General features: G+C 42.2%; 1 pseudogene; it reads right to left on the reverse strand.

Annotated features, from left to right (window-relative positions):
* Positions 1–16,203: 16,203 nt before the first annotated feature.
* On the reverse strand, positions 16,204–23,576 carry LOC137238911 (histone deacetylase 6-like; annotated as a pseudogene).
* Positions 23,577–27,262: the final 3,686 nt, after the last annotated feature.

Raw genomic sequence — 27,262 nt, forward strand, 5'->3', positions numbered from 1 at the left:
TTTATGGGTGGATGCCTTTTCAAGATATGGCCATAAGGGTGGACCAGGGGTGACTGTAGAATGCGTTTGGCCAATATGGGTATCAAACGAGAGGTCTGGGCCTTAGTTCTATGGGTGGATGCCTTTCCGAGATATCGCTATAAAGGTGGACCAGGGGTGACTCTGGAATTGGTTTGTACGATATGGGTATCAAATAAAAGGTGTTAATGAGTATTTTAAAAGGGAGTGAGCCTTAGTTCTATGGGTGGATGCCTTTCCAAGATATCGCCATAAAGGTGGACCAGGGGCGACCCTAGAATTTGGTTGTACGATATGGGTATCAAATGAAAAGTGTTAATGAGTATTTTAAAAGGGAGTGGGCCTTAGTTCTATAGGTGGACACCTTTTCGAGATATCGTTATAAAGGATACTCTACAATGCGTTTGTACAATATGGCTATCAAAAGAAAGGTGATAATGAGTATTTTAAAAGGGAGTGGGCCTTAGTTCTATAGGTGGACCAGGGGTGACTCTAGAATGTGTTTGTACGATATGGGTATCAAATTAAAGGAATAAAGCGTTTTAAAAGGCAGTGGTGGTTGTTGTATATGTGAAGGCGTTTTCGATATATCGACTGTGGACCAGGCTGACCCAGAACATCATCTGTCGGGTACCGCTAATTTATTTATATATGTAATACCACGAATAGTATTCCTGCCAAGATTCCAATGGTTTTTGATTTCGCCCTGCAGACATTTTTCATTTTCTTCTATTTAATATGGTAGGTGTCACACCGATTTTACAAAGTTTTTTTCTAAAGTTATATTTTACGTCAATAAACCAATCCAATTACCATGTTTCATCCCTTTTTTCGTATTTGGTATAGAATTATGGCATTTTTTTTTTCATTTTTCATAATTTTCGATATCGAAAAAGTGGGCGTGGTCATAGTCGGATTTCCGCCATTTTTTATAGTAATACAAAGTTAGTTCTGATAAATACGTGAGCTAAGTTTAGTAAAGATATGTCGATTTTTGCTCAAGTTATCGTGTTAACGGCCGAGCGGAAGGACAGACGGTCGACTGTGTATAAAAACTGGGCGTGGCTTCAACCGATTTCGCCCTTTTCACAGAAAACAGTTATCGTCCTAGAATCAAAGCTTCTACCAAATTACACAAGGATTGGTAAATTTTTGTTCGACTTATGGCAATAAAAGTATCCTAGACAAATGAAATGAAAAAGGGCGGAGCCACGCCCATTTTGAAATTTTCTTTTATTTTTGTATTTTGTTGCACCATATCATTACTGGAGTTGAATGTTGACATAATTTACTTATATACTGTAAAGATATTAAATTTTTTGTTAAAATTAGTAATAGTACTAACGTTCCTGCCAAATTTCATTATGATATCTTCAAATGACAGCTTGCAAAACTTTTAAATTACCTTTTTTTTAAAGTGGGCGGTGCCACGCCCATTGTCCAAAATTTTACTACTTTTATATTTTGCGTCATAAGTTCAACTCACCTACCAAGTTTCATCGCTTTATCCGTCTTTGGTAATGAATTATCGCACTTTTTCGGTTTTTCGAAATATTCGATATCGAAAAAGTGGCCGTGGTTATAGTCCCATATTGTTCATTTTAAATAGCGATCTAAGATGAGTGCCCAGAAACCTACATACCAAATTTCATCAAGATACCTGATGATTTTGATATATGGAAGTCTATATCTACCTCGATTCTTTTATACCTGTACAACCAACCGTTATCTAATCAAAGTTAATATACTCTGTTGGAACGTTGATGAGACATGAGTGTCTATCGTTCAAAGCAAGCAGCCAAACATTTTAGCTGACAAAAGCAAAAGGCAAATTGGATGCATGACATCAGCAGAAAGAGGATCTCTCATAACGGTTGTTAAATGCCTGAGTGCTGGTGGTGCTTTCGTTCGACCCTTTTTCATATTTCCAAGGAAAAAACCCTCTCCACTTTTGATGAAACATGCTCCTCCTGGCTCCGATTCAGCTTGCCACATATCTGGATGGATACAAATTCCCATATTTACAATGTGGTTTGATAATTTTATGCGGTTCGCACATCCTTCAAAGTAGGACCCATTTCTGCTCATTTTAGATGGTCACTGCAGCCATACAAGAAATATTGAAGTTCTTGATAAAGCTCGTGAAAATGGCGTTGTTATAATATCATTACCACAACATTGTACCCACAAAATGCAACATTTGGACAAAATATTTATGGGTCCTCTGAAGACATATTACAATGAAGAAATAAGATGATTTATGCGTGATGAAGGTCGAAAAGTGACTCAGTTCGATGTTAAGAACTTTTTACTAAAGCTCATGTTAAAGTTCAAAATGAACAGATAGCGATTAACGAATTCAAGTGCACTGGTATTTATCTGTTTGATAAGAACAAGTTTCAAGAAAGCTATTTTATCCTTCAAAGCCAAGAAAATGCCCTTGAAAACGCACAACTCAGGACGATAGCGTATCAGACGAACCAATAACTAGCACGACTAGAGCAGCCTTGAGGAATTCCATTACACCATGGGAGATTTCTCCGCCACCTAAGCTAAAACAGACAACCAGCTCTAGAGGCAGACGTTCAGAAGCAACAGTACTAACAACATCTCCGTACAAGGCATCTTTGGCAGCAAGCATCAAAAATGTTGAAAACCGAAAAGAAAAACATCGATCAAACGAGATATCGAAACCACGTAAAACTGCAAAAGTACCAAGGATTAAGCAAGCTAGAAAAAGCTCATCAAGCGAGTCGGAAAAAAGTTTGCTTCTGCCAAGTTCAGATGAAGAATGTTGGGCCGAAACACCACCTTCTAAAGATACGCTGTGCGCTTTTTGCGATAAATAATTTGGGGCAGGTGAGGAAACAAAAACTTGGATACCATGTTTGCAATGCGACTTAGTTTGGCCAGATAGCAAATGCCTGCCTAAACGTCAAGCAATATTTGTTTGCGAGTCTTGTGCTTAAATATGTAAACCAACTACTATAGATATTTATGTATTTTATGGCATTTTTATTTATTTATGTTGTAAAAGTAGAGGGCGGCCCCCACTCCGTTGGAAGGACCAGGTGGAAAACGATTTAAACTCCCTTGGTGTGACCAATTGGCGCCGGTTGGCGGAGCGAAGGAGCGACTGGCGCGCCTTGTTCGACGGCCATAACCGTTTAGACGGTTAAGCGCCAATTAAGTAAGTAAGTAAGTAAGTAAAAGTATTTTGTTTTGTTTGTTTTTTACTCAATTATTTTTGAAAAAATATTAAATGTGTTTTTGTTTTAAATAAATGAGCTAGACAGCAATAATTCCATTTATGTTACCTATAATTTTAAACATTTAAAAGTTATTTTTCTCTACGCAGAGCTTGTGGGTAATGTGGTATGGTATATCACATTAGCTCATATAGTATATCACAAACCCCCCCCCCCCCCCCTTTTTTTTTGATAAAACGACTTTTTTGACTGTTAATGGTTTTAGAGAAATATCTTCCGAAATACTTAATATAATGTAATCTTGTTTCAGGATATGCTGCATAATGCTTGAATTTATTAAGTTATTGAATTTCATGATTTTTTTCAGGTCGCTCAATGAAATGTTGAGTAGTAGCCAAAGAAAGTATACCCATATCACAATACCCTAACTCACTCTAACATTCATTGCAGCTTCGCTAATATTTTTATTTTCTTTGTTGTTGTACTTACTTGCATAATGCCTTTTCTTACCGCATACAAAACATTTACCATTAAACTTCTGCTGCGTTCTCTTATTGGCATTCTCACGAGCTACGAATGCTTGCTGTCCACCAATTTCGATCCTACGGCCTACCTTTTACGCCGTTCTCCCTCTTCTAAGAACTTTAACTTTAATGCATTAAAATTTGGTAGATTATCGCGCGTCTCCATAGCTATTACAGAATTCTTGTACGATTTACATAGGTAAGCTTGATAACAGAATTATACTTAACAATTCATCTTGTATTGAAATACCAGTCTCCGCCAACTTATCAGCCACTTCGGTAAAAGAATTCATAAATATTCAGTCCGATTCTGCATTTCGACTTGGATTGGAATTTATTCGATTTGGCAATTTTGGTACTCTGTGTTCCAATCTCTTTCGATCCAACTTCGAATCGGTCGATTTTGTTTATTCTGCATTCCTATCGTAGTTCCGTTTTTCTAAGATGCAAATTTGTTGGCGGAAAAATATTTTCTTTTTATTTATTTTATTAATTTATAACAGAATTTAAACAAAAATGTTAGTAAAACTTATTAAGAAACGTAAAAGGCTCGACGATGATTGTTTTTTATATGTTTCCAGGTCAAAAACAACATGTCGATGTCGAAGTCCTTGGACGTATTTGCCCCGCAAAAGTATCTAAGACACATTTGAAAGCATCCTTATTAAGTCGAAAGTTTTTTTTTGAACTTAGGTAAGAAAATAAGTCATAAAACTTTACTACTTTTAAGTTCAATTTCTTACAATTCGTCACTAATCTCAAATGGATTACACAAATCTCGCAATATTAGCCTTTCCATTCTCGCCTGGCCATTTTCGTATGCGTTGCTTTCCAACTCCACAAATAATGCCGCGGCTATTTATTCCAGTATAATAGAAAGCTATAATTTGTGCCTGTTCGTTGGGTCCAGTTATATGCCAAAGCAAGCTGCCGGAGTAGAGGAAGGTGAAGCGAAAACGTAAACAATCCTTGCGGAAAGAATAAATAAATATTCAGAAAGTATTTTAGGCCAGTACAATGAAATTAGCATCCATAAAATTCAGAAAATTTTAACTATATTCGTGCAGGAATCCGTTTTAACAAAACTTGGTGGCCACGGCAGGGAATTGGCCAAAAGAACGACAAAAAAACACATACAATTATGAAAGCACTTCACTCAAAAAAAAAAAATATAACACTGCGGCAATATATTCTATTGCTTTTTTTTTGTACAAAATGGCGTGGATAATAAAATATAAACTTTTTCAGTGTTTTTTACAAATTTTCTTTAATTTATTTTGTTCCAATGTTCACACATTCCGTACAAACAGCTGATTTCGAAAAATAATTTGCTCTTCCTCTTCTCGTTACGATTCCGTCGTAATGCAGAATACCAACTTCGATTAAAGCGGAGCGTAGAACGGGAACGTAATCTAAATACAGAATAGGGGTACATTCTCTTCCTCGCCCATTAGCTTGCTTAACAGCTGCTTGTACAATGAAACCTTTTGTACTGGACCCTGAGGCTTGTGCACCTCCTTTAATTTCTGCCATGCTTCTGCTGATGATTTGTAGTTCTTGATGTAATTAAGTTGATTTGACTTCACACTGAGTAGAACCGTTGCCAACGCTTTTTCGTCATTTACTGTCCATAACGCCCATTCGTCTTCATTTGTAGGCTTCGCTTCATTTACCACTTTCCACAAACCACCATGAATCAGTACACATCTCATCTGTACTGTTAAATTACGAATTTTCCGTTATGAGTAAAAAACAACTTTTTCTTAGTAGTGACTTTATTCCGTATAACTTATGCACAAAGATGATGTTATACACAACTTACGTTACTCAACGTATCAGCATACAGTTGCGTTTGACGATATCGCTGACGTAAGTCCCCACTGTTGCCGATTGGCTTGTAACCTGAAGATGATCCGATTGATATATGGTTCGGCGTGATAGCTGTGTCGTCGTTTGCCTCTATGGATACAAATGTAAGTGGCCTAGAGTTGATTATAAATTCGACCTCAAGGAGAGTGCTGTGAAGAGTTTCGTCGTTAAATTTGTGGTTGGGATTTATTACATTCAATACGGTTTTAATTGACCTTATCAGGCGTTCCCACGCTCCGCCCATATGAGGAGCTGGCGGTGGGTTGAACCTCCATGTTTAGGCAGGATGCCTAACTTTTTCCGCATCTGTCTGCGATCTCCCCAATGCAACCCTGCGAATCGATACTCGATACTCGAATTAATTTGTAACCACCCACACCCTCACCGCCACATGCATGTGCATGCATGTACATGTACGTGTATGTGTGTTTTTTGTCAGCACTCATGCATATGCATGTCGGGGTTGATGTGTGGGTGCCTTCCCCTCCAAAACGGAGGATTTTGCGGGTCAACGGTTGTAGCTTGCTATACAACCGGCCTCTTTGATTTCAACAGCCAACCAGCTAACATCTGCCGCCAGCGATCTCCACTGTGTTCCAGCATATTCAGGTAATATTGTAACAAGTTTATTTTACCTCTACCCAATAAAGTGCATTTTTATAACGAGGAAACTCCTCCCGTGTTCTTCTTTATTTCCTTTTGAGTGCATCATTCATTGAGCGAGATCGACCCTTGTGCGCCTACCCACTGCCGGTTTACGACGCACTCAGGCCGAACATTTGGTCCTTCTCACCAGGAATTAGAACAGAGCGCCTATATACAGTCCACATCCACACAAAATCTTCTATATACACTTTGATGGTAAAATTCTTTTAAGAAGCTGAAATACACGTTTGGTGGTACACTTTGGTGGTAAAATTCTTTTGGTGACATTAAAATCATAGCTGATCGCACACACTTAAAAATTCCTCATAAAAAATTTATCCGGGAAAAAAGTATTATTTTCACATCAGCGTCAATCACTGAGCAATCGACAGCGAGCTGAAGCCACTGCAAGACATCAAGCCATCTTACCACATAAGCACCACTATACAAATCGCCATAAAAAGCCAGAGTAAGTGCAATATTTTTTTTTTTTTTTTATTTATTTAAAAACAATAAATAAAAAGTGCGAAAAATCATTTAAAGTGCCATACGTGATTGCAGTTAACCGCGAAAAGTGTGAAAAAACTGTGTAGTGCCAAAAAAGAAAATAAGTGCAAACGCGTTGCATTAACGTCGGTTAAGATTCCTTGTGACTATCTGGTCTGTCCCCCCACCAGCGGTAAGGCTCTCCAGACACAGCACAGGGAAGAGGTGCACATAACCTCACTTTCACAAAAATTTCACGCCATTTGACTGCGGCAAAATTTAATTTCTTTTGCGTCACTAATTTCCTTAATCAATCTTGTTACACAGTTTTTTGTTCTTTGTTGCATAAGATCTATTTCACGATTTCACACTTTTCGTCGAGTTTTATATCAACGCGCGCACTTAATAAAATTAACGATTGAAGTGGCGAGTGGCCCCCTTTGCCTCACACAGCACACATTGGTGTTACTCCCCCTGCTCTCTGTCTGACAGCACAAATAATCTGCAAATTTATTTACACACACCGATACATACATACATATATATACGTGCGGGTGGCAATAGGTTACACCATTACCTATTTTCACTTTTGAGAAAATATCAGACAAGTCGGCCAAATCTAAAATAAATAAATAAAAGCGACTTTTCAAAGCATTGTTTCTTTTTTTGTTCAAAGAATTAATTTGTTTTTAGTTGGGTAGGAATAATTTGTTGAGAAAATGGAAAATTATGTCCGATCAGCTGAGTTAATCTCAGAGTTTGAACAGCAGTACAGCCTTATTCCAGAGGAAAGTCATAACAAGCACACTCTTGCGATACAGCAAGAAGAGTTGCGCTCCTTATGGAAGAAGGTTAAGTCTGTGTTTGACTCACTGATGGGATCAGAAGATGTCGACGCAAATGATGTGTTGGCCATCCGGAAAAAGCATATGACTACCTACTCAATATATATGCGATGCTTATCCGCAGTATCTGCTGAGGCAGAGAAATTTAAAAAGGTAGAAAATATTGCTATCTCTGAGCAAGCACCCCCAGCCGCACCTCGCGGGCATAAGATCCGCCTCCCTCCTTGCGACACGGAGATTTTCAAAGGTGACTATTTATCATGGCCAACCTTTCGTGACCTGTTTACGGCAATATACATAAATAATTCCGACGTACAGGGGGTGGAAAAACTATTCCATCTGAACAACAAGACACAGGGCGAGGCCAAAGATATTGTAAAAAAATGCCCTCTAACAAATGATGGGTTCGATATGGCCTGGAAAAACCTCTGCGAAAGATATGAAAACAAGCGTATATTAGTCAACACGCAATTGCAAATTCTTTTTAATTTAAAGAAGGTAGAGAGTGAGTGTGGGAGCGCGTTAAAGAAATTACATAGCGATATAAACAATTGTCTATCGTCCCTCAAGTGTCACAAAATCGACACATCCAATTGGGATGCAATACTAACTTATTTGTGTTCGACAAAGTTACCGGAAAGTACCCTGGCTCTATGGGAACAAAGCATAGACCATAAAATGGACATATCTAAATGGGAAGATATGGACAAATTTCTATCAAATAGGTTTCAGACACTGGAAACAGTGTCTAGCTTCACCGGCACTAACGCCCAAAAGGGACAAAAGCCAGCGAATACTCGGCATACAACCGAAACCCCCATAAAAAGACTTGGTGCCTTCCAAACGAAGGTATCCAAAGCTACCTCAAAATCTACATCAAGGGTTTTTTGCCAAATGTGCAAAGCTGAACACAGGTTACGGAATTGTCCCCGATTCTGTGATCTGACCCCAGTGGAGAGAATCAACTTCATCAAATCCACGGGGGGATGCCTGAACTGTTTATCCCCAGGACACACAGTGACGAGGTGCACCAGTTCGTACAACTGCGCCAAATGCCATTCTCGTCACCACACGCTCTTGCATGCGGATACAGTTCAGCAAACTACGAGGCGCAATCCTTTCAAAGACGCGGATCATATCCCGTCAACTTCAGCACAAGCACAAAGAAGACAGGAATCGGGGCAACCAAATTCTTCTGCGAACCAGAATGTAAAATCCTGTCATGCTAATTCCAACACAGGCGTGCTATTAGGAACTGCTCGCGTACACATTCATCATAATGGTACCGACTTCTCCGCGCGGGCATTAATTGATTCAGGGTCTGAATGCTCTTTCATGACAGAAAGACTAAAACGCAGAATCAATTTTCCGGCAAGGAAAATGCATGCCCAAGTTTCAGGCATCACCAACGCAGTAGCTGCTCAAGTTAAAGAGGCATCCACCATCGAGCTACGTTCACCAGTGGACCCATGCTTTAGCTTGACTACTCCTGTTCTAATTTTAGCCAAACTAACTGGGAATCTGCCATCCTGCCATGTCGAAACAATGACGATGCAGGCGTTCCCAGGCTTAGTTTTGGCAGACAAGAGGTTCTACGTCAATGAAGATGTAGACCTCATACTTGGTGGCGATATATATCCCCAAATTATACTAAGCGGTCTAAAAAAGAATGTACTTAATACACTTCTGGCCCAAGAGACAGTGTTCGGTTGGATCCTAACCGGTCGTATTGAAGCACCGAATCCAACAAAGAACATTGTGTCGTTTTACAACGAAGTCGCGCTGGACAACCAACTAAAAGCTTTCTGGGAGTTAGAAAATTTGCCAAAAGGCAAAAGCATTAATGCAGATGACGCATATTGCGAACAGCTGTATAAAGAAACAACAAGAAGAAACGAAGATGGGAGGTATATAGTATCCCTCCCATTCAAGCAAGGCTACTCAGAAGAGCTGAGTTTAGGAGGATCCCTTAAGCGCGCATTCTCACAATACTACCGAAACGAGTCCCGGTTAATAAAAAATCCGGACTTAGGGAAAGAATATATTAGGGTACTCTCAGAATACGAGACTCTTGGACATATGAAAAAAATCAGCAGTGTCGTCGCAGCAGATGAAACAAATAATTACTTTCTGCCACACCACGCCGTTGTCAAAGCAGAAAGTATAACGACGAAAGTCCGAGTCGTTTTCAATGCCTCAAGCCCGACGGCCAATGGCAGCAGTCTAAACGACATTCTCCTACCTGGTCCAATACTACAAGCAGATCTCCCAATTCTTATTCTGCGTTGGAGACTCTATCGATATGTCTTCAATAGCGATATAGAAAAAATGTATAGGCAAATTTGGATGGATGCCAACCATACCAAATTTCAGAGGATTGTTTTCCGAAAAGACATTAGTGAACCAATAGGCCTCTACGAGTTAAAGACTGTGACGTTCGGAGTTAACTGCGCTCCATACCTGGCCATCAGAACGCTTCTACAGCTAGCGGACGATGTGGAAAATTCCCATCCAACAGCATCGAGCATCCTGCGAGAATGCATGTATGTAGACGACGTATTAGCGGGAGGACACACCATCGCATCGACCATTAACGCAAGGGTGAAATACGACAGGCACTACAGTCAGCTGGTTTTCCACTTCGGAAATGGACATCAAACTCGGAGGCAGTTCTAAAAGACATCCCGAAAACTGATCGACTAAGCGAAGACTTTCTGGCGTTCGAAGACACCAGCACCGTGAAGGCATTGGGCATAAGATGGAATGCGCACTCCGATCTCTTTTATTTTAAAGCAGGACCACTGGAGGATCCAGAAAAACTAACTAAGCGAGAAATATTGTCAGCCATCGCCAAGCTGTTCGACCCATTAGGGTGGCTCGCCCCAATGGTCATAGTGGCGAAAATATTAATGCAGAATATTTGGTTAGAAGGCACCGGATGGGATGAGCCTGTCTCACCAAATACATTAGAACGGTGGAAAACCTTCACCCAACACTATGGCGAAATAGATAACATACGGATACCGCGGTGGGTAAATTTTTCCCCGGAAGGCGAAATAGAAATCCACGGTTTCTGTGACGCTTCCGAGAAAGCATATGCTGCAGCGATATATATGCGCGTAAAAAGAGACGATCAGGTTTTCATACACTTACTCTTAGCAAAAACCAGAGTAGCTCCAGTGAAAACCATCTCGCTACCACGTTTAGAACTCTGCGGCGCCGTGCTTCTCGCAGAAATGATGGAATCAATATTCCGAAATATTCATTTGGGACCAGTAAAAGTTCGCCTCTGGACGGATTCAACCATCGTACTCGCATGGATACGCAAGCCGCCCTGTACTTGGTCAACCTTCGTCGCACATCGAATCACCAAGATCCTCGATATGGTCGGTAATAAGGACTGGCTTCACGTTGACTCGGAATCTAACCCAGCGGACTTAGGGAGCAGAGGACTACAAGCGTCAGATTTGGTCAACAATTCGTTGTGGTGGCAGGGACCTTCTTGGCTGCAAGAAGACAATTCCCACTGGCCAGCGCAAGACACCGAATACAACAAGTCAATGGAGGAAAAGCGGATAAAGGTTCATGCAGCGTCAGTAAACAACAACCCTAACATCCTTGATAGGTTCTCCGACCTTTCAAGGGCGCTGCGGGTTATATCTTACATTTTTCGATTTGCCCGCAGAACACATCCCAAAACTAGAGTTTCCTTCAATAGGCAGTCTCATACAATCGCACCTGATGAAATTGAAACTACGTCACAACGATTGATAGCTATATGCCAAAGGAAATATTATCAAGCAGAGTATGCCAACTTGAAGTCAGGGAAACCAATTCATGGGAAGAGTGAAATTTTACCCTTAAACCCATTTATCGATTCTGATGGTATAATCAGAACTGGTGGTAGGATTAACGCATCCAAAGATATGCCCAAAACGAACGACACCCAATTATCCTGCCGTACCCTTGTCGGCTATCCAGACTCCTAGTTGAGTTTATACATAAGATCTCCCTCCATGGAGAAAACCAGATGATGCTACGCTTTATTCGCACTCAGTACTGGATACCGCGTGTTAAAACCATGATTAGGTCTGTCATCCACAAATGTAAAGTGTGTACTATTTACAAGAAGCGGGCACAAACTCAACTCATGGGCATCCTTCCCAAGGAGCGCACCACTTTTGCCAGGGCCTTCACAAATACAGGGGTAGATTTCGCCGGACCTTTTGACATAAAGTCCTATCGAAGGAGAGGGTGTCGGACCTCAAAGGGATATGTATGTTTGTTCGTCTGCTTTTCAACGAAAGCTATTCATCTTGAAGCGACAAACGACCTTAGTACCGGGTCCTTCTTGGCTGCCTTTTCCAGATTTGTATCCAGACGAGGATGCCCAAAAAACGTCTACTCCGACAACGGTACAAACTTTGTCGGAGCTTCACGATCCTTGAGATCGGAGTTCAAGACATTTCTTCGGGAAGCGAGGGACGATACCATGAATAAATATAGCTACCAAACTCTCGCATGGCATTTCATACCCCCAGGTGCTCCTCACATGGGAGGCTTGTGGGAGGCAGGGGTAAAAAGTTTTAAAACCCACTATAAAAAAATCGCGTCCGACCATAAATATACCTTCGAGGAGTTTACGACCCTGTTATGCCGAATAGAGGCATGTCTTAACTCTAGACCACTGAGTCCCTCATCAAATGAACCTTCCGACCTGGAGCCGCTTACTCCAGGCCATTTTCTTGTGGGTGGGCATCTGTTAGCTCCACCCGAACTCGACTGTGACGAGAATCCTGCCTCAATAGTCAACAGATGGCAAAAAATGAAGGCCTTGCATTATACTTTCTGCCAAAGATGGAAATCGGAATATCTCACCGAGATCCAGAAACGATATAAGTGGAAACATCCACAATCCAATTTAAAATCCAAGGAGGATAACCTCCAACCTAACGAGTGGAGAATGGGGAGGATCGTCAACATACACCCAGGCTCTGACAACCGTGTGCGTGTTGTTGACGTCCAGACAACCAAGGGACAAATAACTAGACCAATTTCGAAATTGGTACTCCTTCCGTCCCACGACCAGGAGGAGGAAATGTAAGGGGCAAAATTCCGCCTCACAAAACCCCAGAAAACCACAACACTATTTCCCCCGACTACCTACAATTAGAGGCCCACGGTTAGTGATAGCATCGAAAGCATCTTAAGGAACCCACGTCGTCGTGTCTCTCTATCCCTAAGCTTGTGTTTCTCCCGAGCCATATATTATCATCAACCCCCCGGTCTCGTGAGGGTGCGAGTCTACCGGAGGGGAAACCTAAGGCGTACTACGCGATGGCAATGGGGAAAGGGAGCTCGGGACATAAAGACGCGTTCAACCACGCGCCGTGATGCCCCGCTATCCCTAAGCTTGCGTCGCTCCCGAGGCCCTAATTATAATCAACCACCCCGGTCTCGTGATGGTGCGAGTCTACCGGAGGGCGATCCTACATCTTATTTTTCTCTTTTTTTCTACCCCCGGTCTCGTCGTGTCGAGTCTGCCGGAGGGAATCCTACACCTGACTACTGTTGGGCAATGGGGAAAGGGAGCGAGATGCACGAAGACGCGGGAGAGCTTACCAAGAGCTCGCAAACAAAAAACATTTTTTTTCTGAGTTTTTTTTTTTTTTTCAACAAGACTAACCGGGGCCCCCTGAGCAGAAAACCCCACAATTCACTCGCTCACCCAGAGCGAGGCGCCAGAAAATAACCCAGCTCTCGTTCACCCCGAACGAGGCCAACACACCGATATCCCAGCTCTCGTTCACCCTAAACGAGGCCAACCAACAATCCTAACGCAGTTACGCAACCCGCTACAGAACCTAAAGGCACTCGGCCCATTATATTTAATAAATTTTAAAAACCCATCCAAAATTCACTCGCTCACCCAGAGCGAGGACACGAGAACCCTGACGCAGACTCACGGTCTGCCACGGACGCCAGCTTCTGAAAAGGATAATTACTTGAAACCAATGTTAAATCATTGGAAGTATTGACATTTGCAAATAGTGGAAGTGCCAGCTATTTGTCGATAAGAGCATACGTCGTTGAGGTTCATCAACTAAAAATCAATGAACATCCTCTCAGATTTTGACGCACATACTACTGCACGTGTGCGGGGTGTACCTATGACCCAACGTTCATAAACGTTTTACATCGCCATATGGGCGAACGTTGTTTCAAATTGAATCATATGATCTGGCATCAACTGATTTGGACACACATGATACGACGTGACTTCATTTAATACGATTTGCTATGATTTCTCACGTGATATACTTTAAAAAGCTTTGGGTTTGGTTTAACACGATAATATGGGATCTAATATCTCATCTCTGCTTAGTAATTTTACTGATCTTAGCGCTATAATTTTTACATTTAAAAGGATTTTCATACGCATTTTGTCGAACTTTCCGACTGGTTTAGATATTTCAGCATCTGACGCTCAATCATTCCATCCGTCAATGACGATGTTAACAGATGCGCCGTTTTATACAGCTTTTGATTATGACGTCACACGATACAGAGATCACATCTAAACAGACTAAAGTAACTGACCTGAGCTCTATAACGTTTACTATCAAAAGTTTTAAATGCATTTTTCAAGTTTACTTGATCTAATATCTGATTTAGTTTGACATTTTAAGTTGTGTGCAATTTCTACATTTTTCAAATCAATATTTATTTGCACAGTTCATTTTTTTTATTGGTACTGAAGAGTTTAATTTGAAGGGCATATAATTGTAATGTAAATCCGCCTTATAGGTCACAAGCCAACCTAATAAAACCGCACTGCGTTTCTTTGCGCACGCAAACAATCGGCGTTTTGCCCCAACCCAAATAAGCATGGGTGCAAACGTCAAATCTAAATGTCACGCAGAACAAAAATTGGAAATCGAGTTAGGATTTCACGCAGCAAATTCAATTTGGCCTGCTCTCATTCAAGTTGTATGTGCATGAGACATTTTTGACTGAAAATGACTTGCGTGCGTTTACATTAGGTTGGCTTGTCACACCGTTTCAAAACCAGTATAAAAGAACTTACTATAAACTAACGTGGTCGTTTCCACCAAATTAAATTCGACTTACGTTCTTGGTCGCAATGTCGGTCCAATCGCTAATGCATCGTTTGAGGAACGTGATTCTTGATCTGCAATTGTTTGTGTAGTTGCCTCGCATGTATGTCCTGGACACACCTGCAAATTTCAAAACAAGACTGAGAAACTAATTCGTCATCAAATTCAGCGCTACTGGGTTTATAATTACCTGGTCAACGAGTTTTTTCCGATAACGGTCAGATATTAATTATGCTTCAAGTAGTAATGTGCTCAGAGTCCCGTAACCCATCTTGTGGGGGAGGTGAAAAAGAGCAGACCCATAATTCGAACGTTTCTCTTCTTCGCAAGACGTCATAAAAGCAGTCACAGCTACTTCACCCACTGCAGCTATGTACAACAAACATGCGTATGCCATCCATACGATTTGCTGTAAGCATCTCATGCGGGTTAATATATTTTACAGCCATAAGCGATACACTGTCCGCACCGATAGTGCGATATACAGTGTGCACACCATTGGCATTGACGATATTCAAACGTCCATCTTCGCGAACGGTAGCTATCTCCTTTTCCTACGTTGAAGTACCAGTGCATGGGGCTGCATCTCCGCTGCCATCAAATTTGTGGAAAATGTCACTTTGCGGTTTCTGCTTCAAAAGATCTTCAACTGCGCGCTTTACCTCTAGTATGCTTATACGATCATCCGCACCGCTAACGGCACAAAAATCATTTCCTATGAATTCCATGACCGGAGTGTCGCTATTAAAGGATTGCTTGTCACTGCACTGTGAGACAAATTCTCGAAAATTTTCCCGAATTAAATTACGCAGCTCACGATCTAATTTTTGGTAATTCGAATAGTGGCTGTAAATTTGGAATGACCTGCTTTTCGAGTATCTTATTCAATGAATTATACACGCCTGGACGTATTTTATCCTCATGCCTTACATCAAAATTTTTCATAATACGGCAAAGAAAATCCAATAATGTGCTGCTAACAAAGGGATGCTTACGTATTGAATGATACATTACTAAAATGCCCAGTTCCATGTTCATAATATTATCCTTGATTGGATCAAAAAAAAAAGGAGCCAGTCGTAAAATAATGATAGCTTAGCATTCGCCAATGCAATCGGATTTGTACAAGATGATATAAGCCAACCGATTAGGGCCCCCCGTGGGATAATATTCGAACAAAACATACCGTTTGCAGGATGTATTACATTTAGTATAAAGCGTATTAAATCCGAACGCAAACTATGTGATTCTGGTGTTGCGAAATATTCGTCCGGAAACCAGTCCTGATAGCGCTTTCGATTACCAAGTTTGACTGATGATGCCAGAAATGTTAGTCTTTTTTCGATTTCTGGAGTTAAACGGCTTTGCAAAAAAAAAAAAAAAACCGCGACGGACAACTCTCACAACGATAGTTAATTTCTTGGTTTTTGCTTCTTACGGCTTTTGAGGCCGGTGTTTTGACAGTTTTTAGTTTATTCCTTGCGCTTCATCAGAGATTTCCATGATGGACATCCCAATCAATGATTAAAACTCTATTTAGACCGTGATCTCTTATGGCATATTGCGCAGCTATAGCAACATTATTGAATATACACAAACCATGGGGTACATCCGGCTCGGCGTGACCAAGCGGGCGTACAATGCAAATACCGCTTCGGGCCTCACCCTTCAAAACTTTATCAACCACTTGCAATACCGAACCTGCCGCCATTGTAGCACCTTCAAAAGTTTTTGGATGAAAATAAACTGAATTATATTTTTCACCCATTCCTTGCAATTCATCCTTATGGCTTATGCGTCGAATAAAATTTAGATGCGCACGCGTATGCGCTAAACAAATTTCATCTGTAGTTGCTGTACGTGGTGGCAGATGTTTCATGCGTTCCGTGAGTTGATAGTCTTGAGGCATTTCATGAATACGTTTAATGCGCTCGGGCTGTTCGGGATGACCCTCTTCGAAGGAGTTACTATGCTGAAGCATTAAATCATCATATACATAACAAACGCGTACTTGTGGAGAAAGCAATTTGGTTTTACTTTGTAAATACTTCAAGCGCTTCTCATTCTGTGCAACAATTTCTGGTGCTATAACCAGGGCAGTGTTTCTTGTAGGAAAACGTGCAGGCAGTGACTTACCGCCAATGAATAGGCGACTAATTTCATGCAACTTTGGCTGCGGATTAACATTATTCAGTTCTTCCATGGTATATATGGGCTGAATTTGCAAAGAGCGCCAATAAGAACGATGTGCATAAATGCAATTGAGTATTGCATCTTGTACAACTTCACGGGGTGGATCAAGTTTTTCTACTAGCCTTGGGCATGTCCCGCCCAAAAGGGTGCGTAGGGTGAGTGCTGCACCTTCTGCTAGCGAGTCCAAACAGTAACCACCTTCTAAAACCACAGCTACATGCGATTGCGACAATTTCATTAATGTACTTAACATATGCGGATAAAATGCTGGTGTGACTTCCATTTCGCCTTCCGGACAGCCTAAAGCTGCATCATAACCAGCCGATATAATAACCAATTCAGGTTGATATTCCACAGCAACCGGTATAAGTAACTGTTGAAAGATTGCCATGTAATCACCATTGCCCATTTTTGTTTTATTTAAGGGCACATTAAAATTATAACCCAAGCCATTGCCATAACCAATAGCATCAAAATCGGATTCCTTTAGATTGGCCAAAAAGGTGCCATGCACAAAACGATGTATAGAAAAATAAGAACCCTTTGATCATTGTAGAAGAAACGTTGCGTACCCTGTCCATGATGTATATCCCAATCGACAATTATCATTTTGCTTAACTTCAAAATGTCTAAAGCGTATTGTGCTGCTATGGCCACATTGTTGAAGAAACAGTAACCGTTGAATAAATTTTCTTATAATCAACGTAAATTTAATGCAAATAAATTGTGTTTTGCTGGATTCTTAAATTTCTTTACGCAAAAATTGTGCACAAGAACCTTTCATCACCAATACCTGAAACGAGAAAAGACAAAAGTAAAGAAGTTAGAAAATGTACAAAACACTAAAAAACGGAACGATACCGGCATACTTACCCATCCACTGTTCTGGACCTCCACCACCAGTCACCTGAAAAAGAAAAGAAAATGTATTAAAAATCTGAAATAACATAAAAAATAGTTATTGAAATAAAATTATTGCAAAATGTTTTACTACTTACCCTTGTGTCCAGCAACGCGTAAATTTCACATGAAGTGAAGAAAAACGGTAAAATAAATCTTTCGATTCATTTTTGTTTTTGCTTCACTCTCTATACTGGAATGTTCAACCAACGTCGGTATGTATGAATGATACATACAAGAAAACGAGAAACGGCAGAGTTGCCACGTTACCTAACGCGACCACCGAATGGACCGTTTCACAACGCCTCTGCCAGGTTGACCACGATCCAAATAAGAACATCGACAGTATTTGTGAGCATTAAATTTTATTCCATTTTATTTTATAACACTTCACACAACTCATAAATACAAAAAAAAAAAACGAAATTCAAATGATAAAATTGACTGATTAATGCATCCGTTTGCGGTGCAGGGATAACGCAGCCGAAGACGTATACCGCTTTAGACAATCCCCGCACCGGTACGGGAAAAAGCCCATATGCCCATTCAAATGGGTAACTAAGCACGCGAACGAGCTTAGTGCCCGCTGGCACACCCGGCAACTAAACTGCCAATGAGGCACTGGATCCTGGTGCGGCCGCCGCACCCATAACACTCCCTCACACCCGCGGTAAAACGTGGAGTACCACGTCGTGGCCCTCCCGCGCACCCTCACGACAATGGGCGTCCGCCTAGCACGGAGCACCCCGGGGTCGGCGCACCGCAGCGCCTCCCTCACTGCATGCTGCAGAACCTCGACCGGCGCAAAACATGGCCAGGAGCCCCTTCGCCGCTCCGTATAGCGGATGTCCGCGACCACCTCAATGGGTTCCGCATCCTCATCCGCTGACTCCAGTTTCACATATATGTACTGCCTTGGGTCCATTTGACACTGAAAAGGAAAGAAAATAGAAAACCCATTAGAAAAAATTATGAAAAATTCGTTAGGAACCCGTCCTACTTACGGTTTACTTTACCAGCTTGAAACTTCTTTTGTAAATAACAAGGTGGTGGGGCTAATTTATCCACCACAATCCTGCATTACTGTATCGTGGAAAATTCCTGTTACGGGAAACCAACTGGATGGCAACCCGCAACCTAACAACGGCAGCCTCATTAGTGCTGTCCAACTAAGGGCGAATACCGAACACTCAATAGACAAACTCAGTACCGAAAATCGCAAAACCTCAAAATCGGGACTGACGTGTTTTTTCTATTTTTCACTCATATGGGCATCTCATGCAGTACCAACCAGGCATACACAACCAAAAAAAAAAAAAAAAAAGGAAAAACAAAAAAAAACCTCTCTTTACACAAAAATTTCACATTTTTTTTACAAAGAATTTTTTTTGTTTTTTCCACCCTTTCCGTTTTTTGGGTACGGTTTTCTGGCGGGGGGCAGGACTTGTTGTTTTTCAACAACAAACATCACAAACAGTCATTATAAGGGCTCGGTACAAAACAATCCGAGTCCCGAAATAAAACAATCCCGACACGACAAAATCCCGAAATGGGAAAAGTTTACTGTTTCTACCGGCCTAGTGTGCTACTGCCCCAGTGACCTAGTTTTTTTTTAAGGGCAAGCAAATACATATATGTATATATATATACTCGCACACCACAAATTCACCATACCAGCTGTCAGCTAACCAAGAAATACACGACAGAGTTGCATGGTACATTTAGCATAATGGTACGTGCAGATAGAACGCGTCGTGAAGAACGCATTCCCAATCCGGATGCAAGCACCGGCAGTTGGTACACTTTCAAGTTTAATTACGATTTTCGCTATTCATCATGTGCTGTCGCACAAAATTAAATCCATACCTTCGTGAGCCTCTCCGCTTCGATTTAAACTCTGTTTATTCACCTATTTTAACGTACGTTTGTTAATAAAATAACACGCGTATCACGAAAACAGGTAATTTTGCGCGGGTGGCTTGGAATCACGTCCGCTCCAACCTCCCACACACCGCAATCTTGCTGGTTATGTTGAAATATATAAGCTGCTCGAAATCACAGCACTAACTACTTTGCAAAAACGCTCTCGTCACTCCACGTCATTTGACTAGTCATTTTACGGTGACAGGTTATATTCGTAGTCACATTTGCATGGGCGTGGGTAGGTGTGACCAGGTGTTTTGTAGGGTAATAATATAATACACAACTGACGAAATACATGCGCTGCAGTGAAAACGCGCATCACCCAACCAACCTCACGGCCACTCGCCCTGGCACATCCATAAAATGCCACAGTCGCCCTGAGAGCGACACGATACATTAGACGCTGGAACGGAGACCTCGGCCTCTTCGTCCAGTCCAGAAAAACCTAAACCAAAATAATGCGAGTCTGGAACGGAGACTTCGGCCTCTTCGTCCAACCAAACAAAAACAATGCGGATCTGGAACGGAGACCTCGGCCTCTCCGTCCAACAAAAAAAAAAAATTTTTTTTTCTGCCAGTCTGGAACGGAGACCTCGGCCTCTTCGTCCAGCACTATTGACCTTCTACGTCATATCACTTATGGATTCTATCTATATCTAAGAATTATGTATGACCAAAGGCAAGAAATATTCACTTTCCTCCACTTCTAATGTTTATTTTTATCCTAGCTTAGGTGGGATGCTGCGCAAGTCGGGCAGGACTCCCGGCCACCCGCGACGCTGGCGAAATACGCGATTCTAGGTTAAGTTTAGTTTTAATGCACACTTTTTTTTTCTCGTTGCTTTTCAGCGGTCGGAGATCGGTGGGGGTAAAAACGATGTTGCGTATCGCAAGGGGGGCCGGCTTGTTTAGGCAGGATGCCTAACTTTTTCCGCATCAGTCTGCGATCCCCCCAATGCAACCCTGCGAATCGATACTCGATACTAGAATTAATTTGTAACCACCCACACCCTCACCGCCACATGCATGTGCATGCATGTACATGTACGTGTATGTGTGTTTTTTGTCAGCACTCATGCATATGCATGTCGGGGTTGATGTGTGGGTGCCTTCCCCTCCAAAACGGAGGATTTTGCGGGTCAACGGTTGTAGCTTGCTATACAACCGGCCTCTTTGATTTCAACAGCCAACCAGCTAACATCTGCCGCCAGCGATCTCCACTGTGTTCCAGCATATTCAGGTAATATTGTAACAAGTTTATTTTACCTCTACCCAATAAAGTGCATTTTTATAACGAGGAAACTCCTCCCGTGTTCTTCTTTATTTCCTTTTGAGTGCATCATCCATTGAGCGAGATCGACCCTTGTGCGCCTACCCACCGCCGGTTTACGACGCACTCAGGCCGAACATTTGGTCGTCGAACTTAGTTTGCATAGCTGTGTAATCTATGTTACTCCTTTCGTTGCGTAGAATTTTTTCAGTTGCTTTGAAATTTGTGCCGTTGTTGGTGTAGATTTCTCTTGGTATTCCGCGCCGTGCGATGAAATTTCGTATGCATAAGATGCAAGAACTGGTATCGAGGCTGTAAGCTATCTCTATGTGAATAGCACGAACAGTGAGGCATGTAAAGATCACTCCCCAACGCTTCTCTCGGTGTCGGCCTACCGTAACGTGGATAGGACCGAATTAGTCGATACCAACGTAACTAAATGGTCATTCAAAACTGGCGAGTCGCGCGGCGATCAAGGGAGCCATTTGTGGAGGCCGAGGTTTGGCGAGTATGTTCTTGCAAACTTGGCAGTTTCGACGCACCGTTCGGTACAAAACCCGTAGTCGGGGTATATGGTATCTTTCTCGTACTTCGTTTATTGCAGTTTCGTGCGATAGGTGGCGATACCTTTCGTGGATGTCTTTAACTATCAAGTAGGCGATATGGTGCTTACCAGGCAAAACAACAGCATTACGAGCTGTTAAGAATTCATTCCTGCCTCTGACGCGTATAACTCCGTGTTCTTTTGTGAATACATTTAGACCTTTTAATTTACTGTGTCCTTCGATACTCTTACCGCTATTTAGGCTAAGTATATCGTTTCCAAACTCGTTGAGTTGCGCTTGGGTTATCAATGTCCTTTTTGCAACTTCAAGCATCTCGAAGGTAACCTTATCCGGTGGTTTTTGCGAATGAGCCTTTGCTTTGATCTTTTCTACGTAAAGAATAAATGTAGCTAACGCACGATATAACCTTCTCCAGCTTGAAAAATATTCGACGTTCATAGAAAGTTTTCTCTCGTCTGATTTCCGGATATGTAGCAGATGATTTTTTAATTCACTGTTATCTAATAGTCCCAAGTCGCGGCGGTATGGCCATTCGTTCCCGTCGTCGTACAAGAAGGGAGGACCCTTAAACCAGAGGTCAGCCTCAGCTTTGGAGTAAACCTTAGTTGCAAGGTCAGCAGGATTTGATAGTGAAGGTACCCATTTCCACTAGTTTAAACTCGTCCGATCTAAGATATCAGCAACTCTGAACATTACAAATTGGCGAAATTGTCGAGGGTCCATACAAAGCCATTTCAGAACGGTGGTAGAATCGGTCCAGAATAATTTCCTTTTTATTTGTAGTCGTGGTACGGCGCATATCTTTGATGCCAGCCTTGCGCCCAGTACTGCAGCTTGAAGCTCTAGCCGAGGAATCGAAACTGGGTTCAGAGGTACTACTCGCTTTCGCAGCTACGACAGAGATGCTTATATGGGCTCCGCTTTTGACGCGTAAATAACATACTGCTGCGTATCCTAACTCGCCAGCATCCACAAAGGTATGCAGTTGAACATCTTCAGCAATGTAAAGATAAAGGGAGTAACACCTGGGTATTTCTATTGCGGCCATGGCTACTAGGGCGGTCTTCCAATTGCACCATTTTGACTTCATTGCGGCGTCGATCTCATCATACCAGCCTATACTTGATCGCCATATCTCTTGGAATAAAATCTTCAACGTCATTGTGTATTGAGATAAAAAACCAAGTGGGTCGAAATCGACATTAAGACTTGGAGGATTTCGCGCTTCGTCGGTATGGTATCACCAACTACAACGTTTCGATTTATTCTCGTGAACCTGAATGTGTAAGTGAACACATCCTTATTGGGATCCCAGAATATTCCAAGAATCTTTTCGTCGGAGCTCAACTCTAATGTCACTTGGGTTTTTACGGTGTTACCCTCTACGGATTTTAATACATTTGCAGAGTTGGATGCCCAATTGCGCATATGGAACCCAGCGGAAGCATGTACATCCTTGACTGTTGATGCTATTTCTATGACGGTATCTTCGCTATCTCCGCTGTGAATGAAATCGTCGACATAATGATACTTCTTAATAGCTTCGACAGCTTCCGGAAATTGTTGCTCAAAGGTAGTCGCATTTTTGTCGCGTACATAGTGCGCGATGCACGGAGCGCAGCTGATGCCAAAAGAGAGAGCGCGCATGACGTAAATTCTAGGGGTATTAATGTGATCGCCTTTGTCGAGCCAGAGAAATCTTTGGACGTGCATGTCGTTGGAGACCACGTTAATTTGGTGGAATATTTCAGCAATATCACCGCAGATGGCAACCTTCCCCACACGAAATTCCAATAAGATGTCCACTAAAGGAATTAAGAGGTCGGGCCCGGCTAATATAACATCGTTAAGCACCACCCCTTTGCTCCTAGCTGTGGCGTCCCAAACTAAACGTACTTTATGTGGCTTATTCGGATTGTGCGTCACACGTCCCTTGTGATTTTCAATTTCTGTTGTGCTCAACTTTTTCGCGTAACCCTTAGCTAGGAGATTGTCGACCTGCATCTGCATAGCTAGCTTAAGGGATGAATCCTTTTGGAACTTTTTATTGAGGCTGAAAACGTAAGCTGGCGGCTTCCAGATTAGTTTCTCTCAGGGGGGTTAGAAATAAAAGGCAGTGATTAATATTAAAAATTACACTTGTATTTTATTTCAAAGGAGGATGCAATAGAAAAATTATTAGAATTAGAGTTTAAAAAGCAAACATGCACTTGCTACAGTTTTACCTTTTAATATATTCGGAGACTCTGCGTTCTGGCGGTGACGATCGCTGGAGTGACCTTTTTTGTGGGTTTGAAATATCTGTAGTTTAAAACAAAGAACTTACGAGCGTGCGAATCCTGCTGCGGCTTTAATCCAAGTGAACGAGTTCCCTTTCCACGCATTCCGTTTACCCCCAAGGCTAACAGGCCTTTGGCGGGGTAACTTAACGAAACGTCAATTTTGCTTTTAGTATCTGTGCTAACGGACGTAATAAATAAGCGGTTCTGTATTAAATTGCATTAGGGTGGCTGGCCCTTAATTTTCCTTTGGGGTTAGCCTGCTGGCCTAAACATGCCGGCCCCCTTGCGGTACGCAACCTCGCCTTGCCCTGCTGCTAGAGTAGACAATATCTAGAGGGAGAAAGATGAGAAATTTGTGGATGGACAGACTGTACGCATGAGTTCAACAGTACAAAATGTTCTTTATTACAAAATTCATAATGTAAATTCAAATTCAAATTTCATTTTTTTGATATTTATCTGCGACCATTTAGGCTCTAGATACTCCAGAAAGCACGAAGCCGAATATCGTGCTTTGCGCCAAGAGCGGGCCGAATGACGCTGGCAGAACTTGATTTAGAATAATGTCGGCATATACGTCTGCCCCGAGAACTAGGCGTACTGGCGACGCGACGTAGAATTTTGGATCGGCGAGACAGATGTGTGTATACATAGCCGCGATGGCTGGATCCAGGCTGTGACTAGGCGCCACTCGGTGGAAATGTGGTGTGACGACGGCATGGGTCGCAATGCGTTTGTTATCGCCGTGCTTCCGCCGCAGACACACCACACAGCCTGTCTGGCTACCCACTCGAGTTTCGTCCAGCCGCAGATCCCGGACCAAGTCGGCCGATATGACGGTTGACGGCGAACAAACATCGATCAATGCTCGCACCAGATGTAGTCGTCCTCCAGCTTCTATTTTGACGATAGCGGTCGGCGAAAGCGAGATCATGGGCCGCAGTACCGGTCCAGCGACGGGGTCCAGCCCTGTACGTCCACTGCGGAAAGTTAGCGGCGTCCTTAGCTGGCGAGTGGCAATGACTCCTCGAGAATCGGCGGCGGTCGACGTAGAGCGAGGCAGGCTGGTCGTGATGGCTTCGTGACGGCGATTTGTGTTGTTGTTGGCCAGCTGGGGGCGTTGTCGGTGTCGGCGACGACGGTGGGGGGTTCTGTTCGACTGTTGGCGCTCATGTTGTAGCAGGGGTCGGAAGAGCCGTGGTTCCGATCCCCCTGATAGTCGGAAGGGCAGTGGTTCCGGTCTATCGGAGAGTCGGAAGGGCAGTGGTTCCGATCTCTCTTGGACCATGCTGGCCGGTTGAGAATAGGTGTCCCTCTCCGTGATTTCTCGTCCCATTTCCTCCGCCTCAATATCGGAGGCGTATAGTGATAACGCCCCTTCGAGGTTATCGCGTTCTTCCTCCTCTACCTGTACGCTCCACGACTTGTACGGCTCACGTGAGGCTTTGGTTTGCTCATCCACGTGAAGGGTGGTGTGGTGTTTCTCGCCACATCGTCGACATCTCCCGTTGCTTGTGCAACCAGCCGTGCGATGCGCCATGGAGAGGCAATTGCCACAATAATTGCCCAGAAGAGCTTCGCGCATCCGTTCCTCAGGCGTCTTTGAACGGTAGACTGGGCATAAACGGATCGGATGCCTAGCCGAACACAAATGGCATGGGACCTTGAAATAGCTGGCCTTTTTTTCATATGCCTTGAGCAATTGGCCGTAGCGGGTCATGATGCCTGCAATTAGACTCATTAAGTCATATTATATACGTGTCGATTATTTTTCAAAAAAAATATCTGGTTGTGGCTGAGTGACCAGATTACCTCAAAATTGTGACTTATAAAATTTTTCGGAACCCGGTATACAAATTTCGGTATACAAAATGAGGTATACGGCATACAAAATTAGGAAATTAGGTATACAAAATTTAGAAACAGGTATACAAATTTAGGTATACAAATTTCAGAACCCGGTGTACAAATTTCGAACTTAGGTATACAAATCTAGATATACAAAATTAGGTATACAAATTTAGGTATACAAAACTGAGAAACAAAGCTCAAGATTTGGGGTTTGGGTGTATTTTAAAGTGCAGAGCCCTGCTATAAATGGTGGTGATGTTTACTATAAACCACCCTGGGCTCCCACCAACAAAAAATTTGTTCACAAAACTTTACCACGCCCATGCAAAAGTGACTATGAATACAACCCATGATCGTAAAATGACTAGTCAGATGACGTGGACTGACGAGAGCGCTTTTACCGGGCACCAACAAGGTGCAAAACTTTGCTGGATTAATGTGTGGACATTATTACACTGGTGGTTTAATCGGTTATTACCCCTTCCCTTGTACCAATTTTTCACCTCATACATTCATTAGTAAACGAGTTGGTCTAAGTTCTGAATTGGTATTTCATTGAATAGCAACGTCTTATTTGCTATTAAAGATCTACCAGATTATTTGGTGCTTTTGGCTTTTTGGCCTAAAATGGTGCAGGGTGAGTCAAGTGCTCATTAATTGCGGCCATGTGTATTGGCATCACTGTCGATTAGTTATTAAAGGCATTTCCTGAATGAGAAATGTCATTGTGAAAAATTCCACGAGGCTGTACGGTGGCATAGCAGCGGTAAGTATAGTAAATCGATTTCTTTTTACTATTATTTTTTAATTTCTTCTATCTATTTTCAGGACAAATTCTGCACTGCATTATTAAGGCCGCTTGGGTTTTTGCTGCCAAATACTTGCATGCACCTCCCACATCCACAAATGAAATTGAATGTAAATCGGAATTGCGTACCTACCATGGCCTCTTATAATGGCATGGCAGCTATTTTCTCTTTTTTTTGATATAAATATAACAATTGAGAGCTTATTGGCTATATGCCATTCTCGGTTTTACCTCGTTGAATTTGAGTGTTTTCTTGCGTGGCATGCATTGGTGGAATTTTCAAGGTGATCGACTATAATGAACGCATAAATGTGCAGTTGTATTGAATGCCGGTGGGGTATGTATTTACGCTGGGTATATTTTACCGACGATTCCCGCTTCACCAAAGTTCACAATCGCAATCAAACAGATTAGCAAAACGGTTGGATTATGCTGGTTATACTCATTCACTATATGACTGGATTTGATCGCGCTGGTGAATTGAATGATGATGGTGGTATAGTAAGTTATCAGCGTGTGGAACGGTTAGATTTCCTGACAGTCGTCCGGTGCTTGTAATTTGGCCCTTATCCGAACGTGTTATGGGCCGTTTGACCATTGATTTTTCGAGTTTATCTAAAATGTGCGATGTCACATCAATGGATTGTTCGCAAGATGCAGTGGAAGAAGGTTTGTAAGATTATTTTTTCGTAGACTGTCGTAGGCTGGTATCATTGACGTTGAAATTTCTACATGCAGACCAGATGTATAAGAAG

Source organism: Eurosta solidaginis, chromosome 1 (genome assembly GCF_040869045.1).
Source record: "Eurosta solidaginis isolate ZX-2024a chromosome 1, ASM4086904v1, whole genome shotgun sequence".
In the NCBI taxonomy this organism is placed as follows: Eukaryota; Metazoa; Arthropoda; class Insecta; order Diptera; family Tephritidae; genus Eurosta; species Eurosta solidaginis.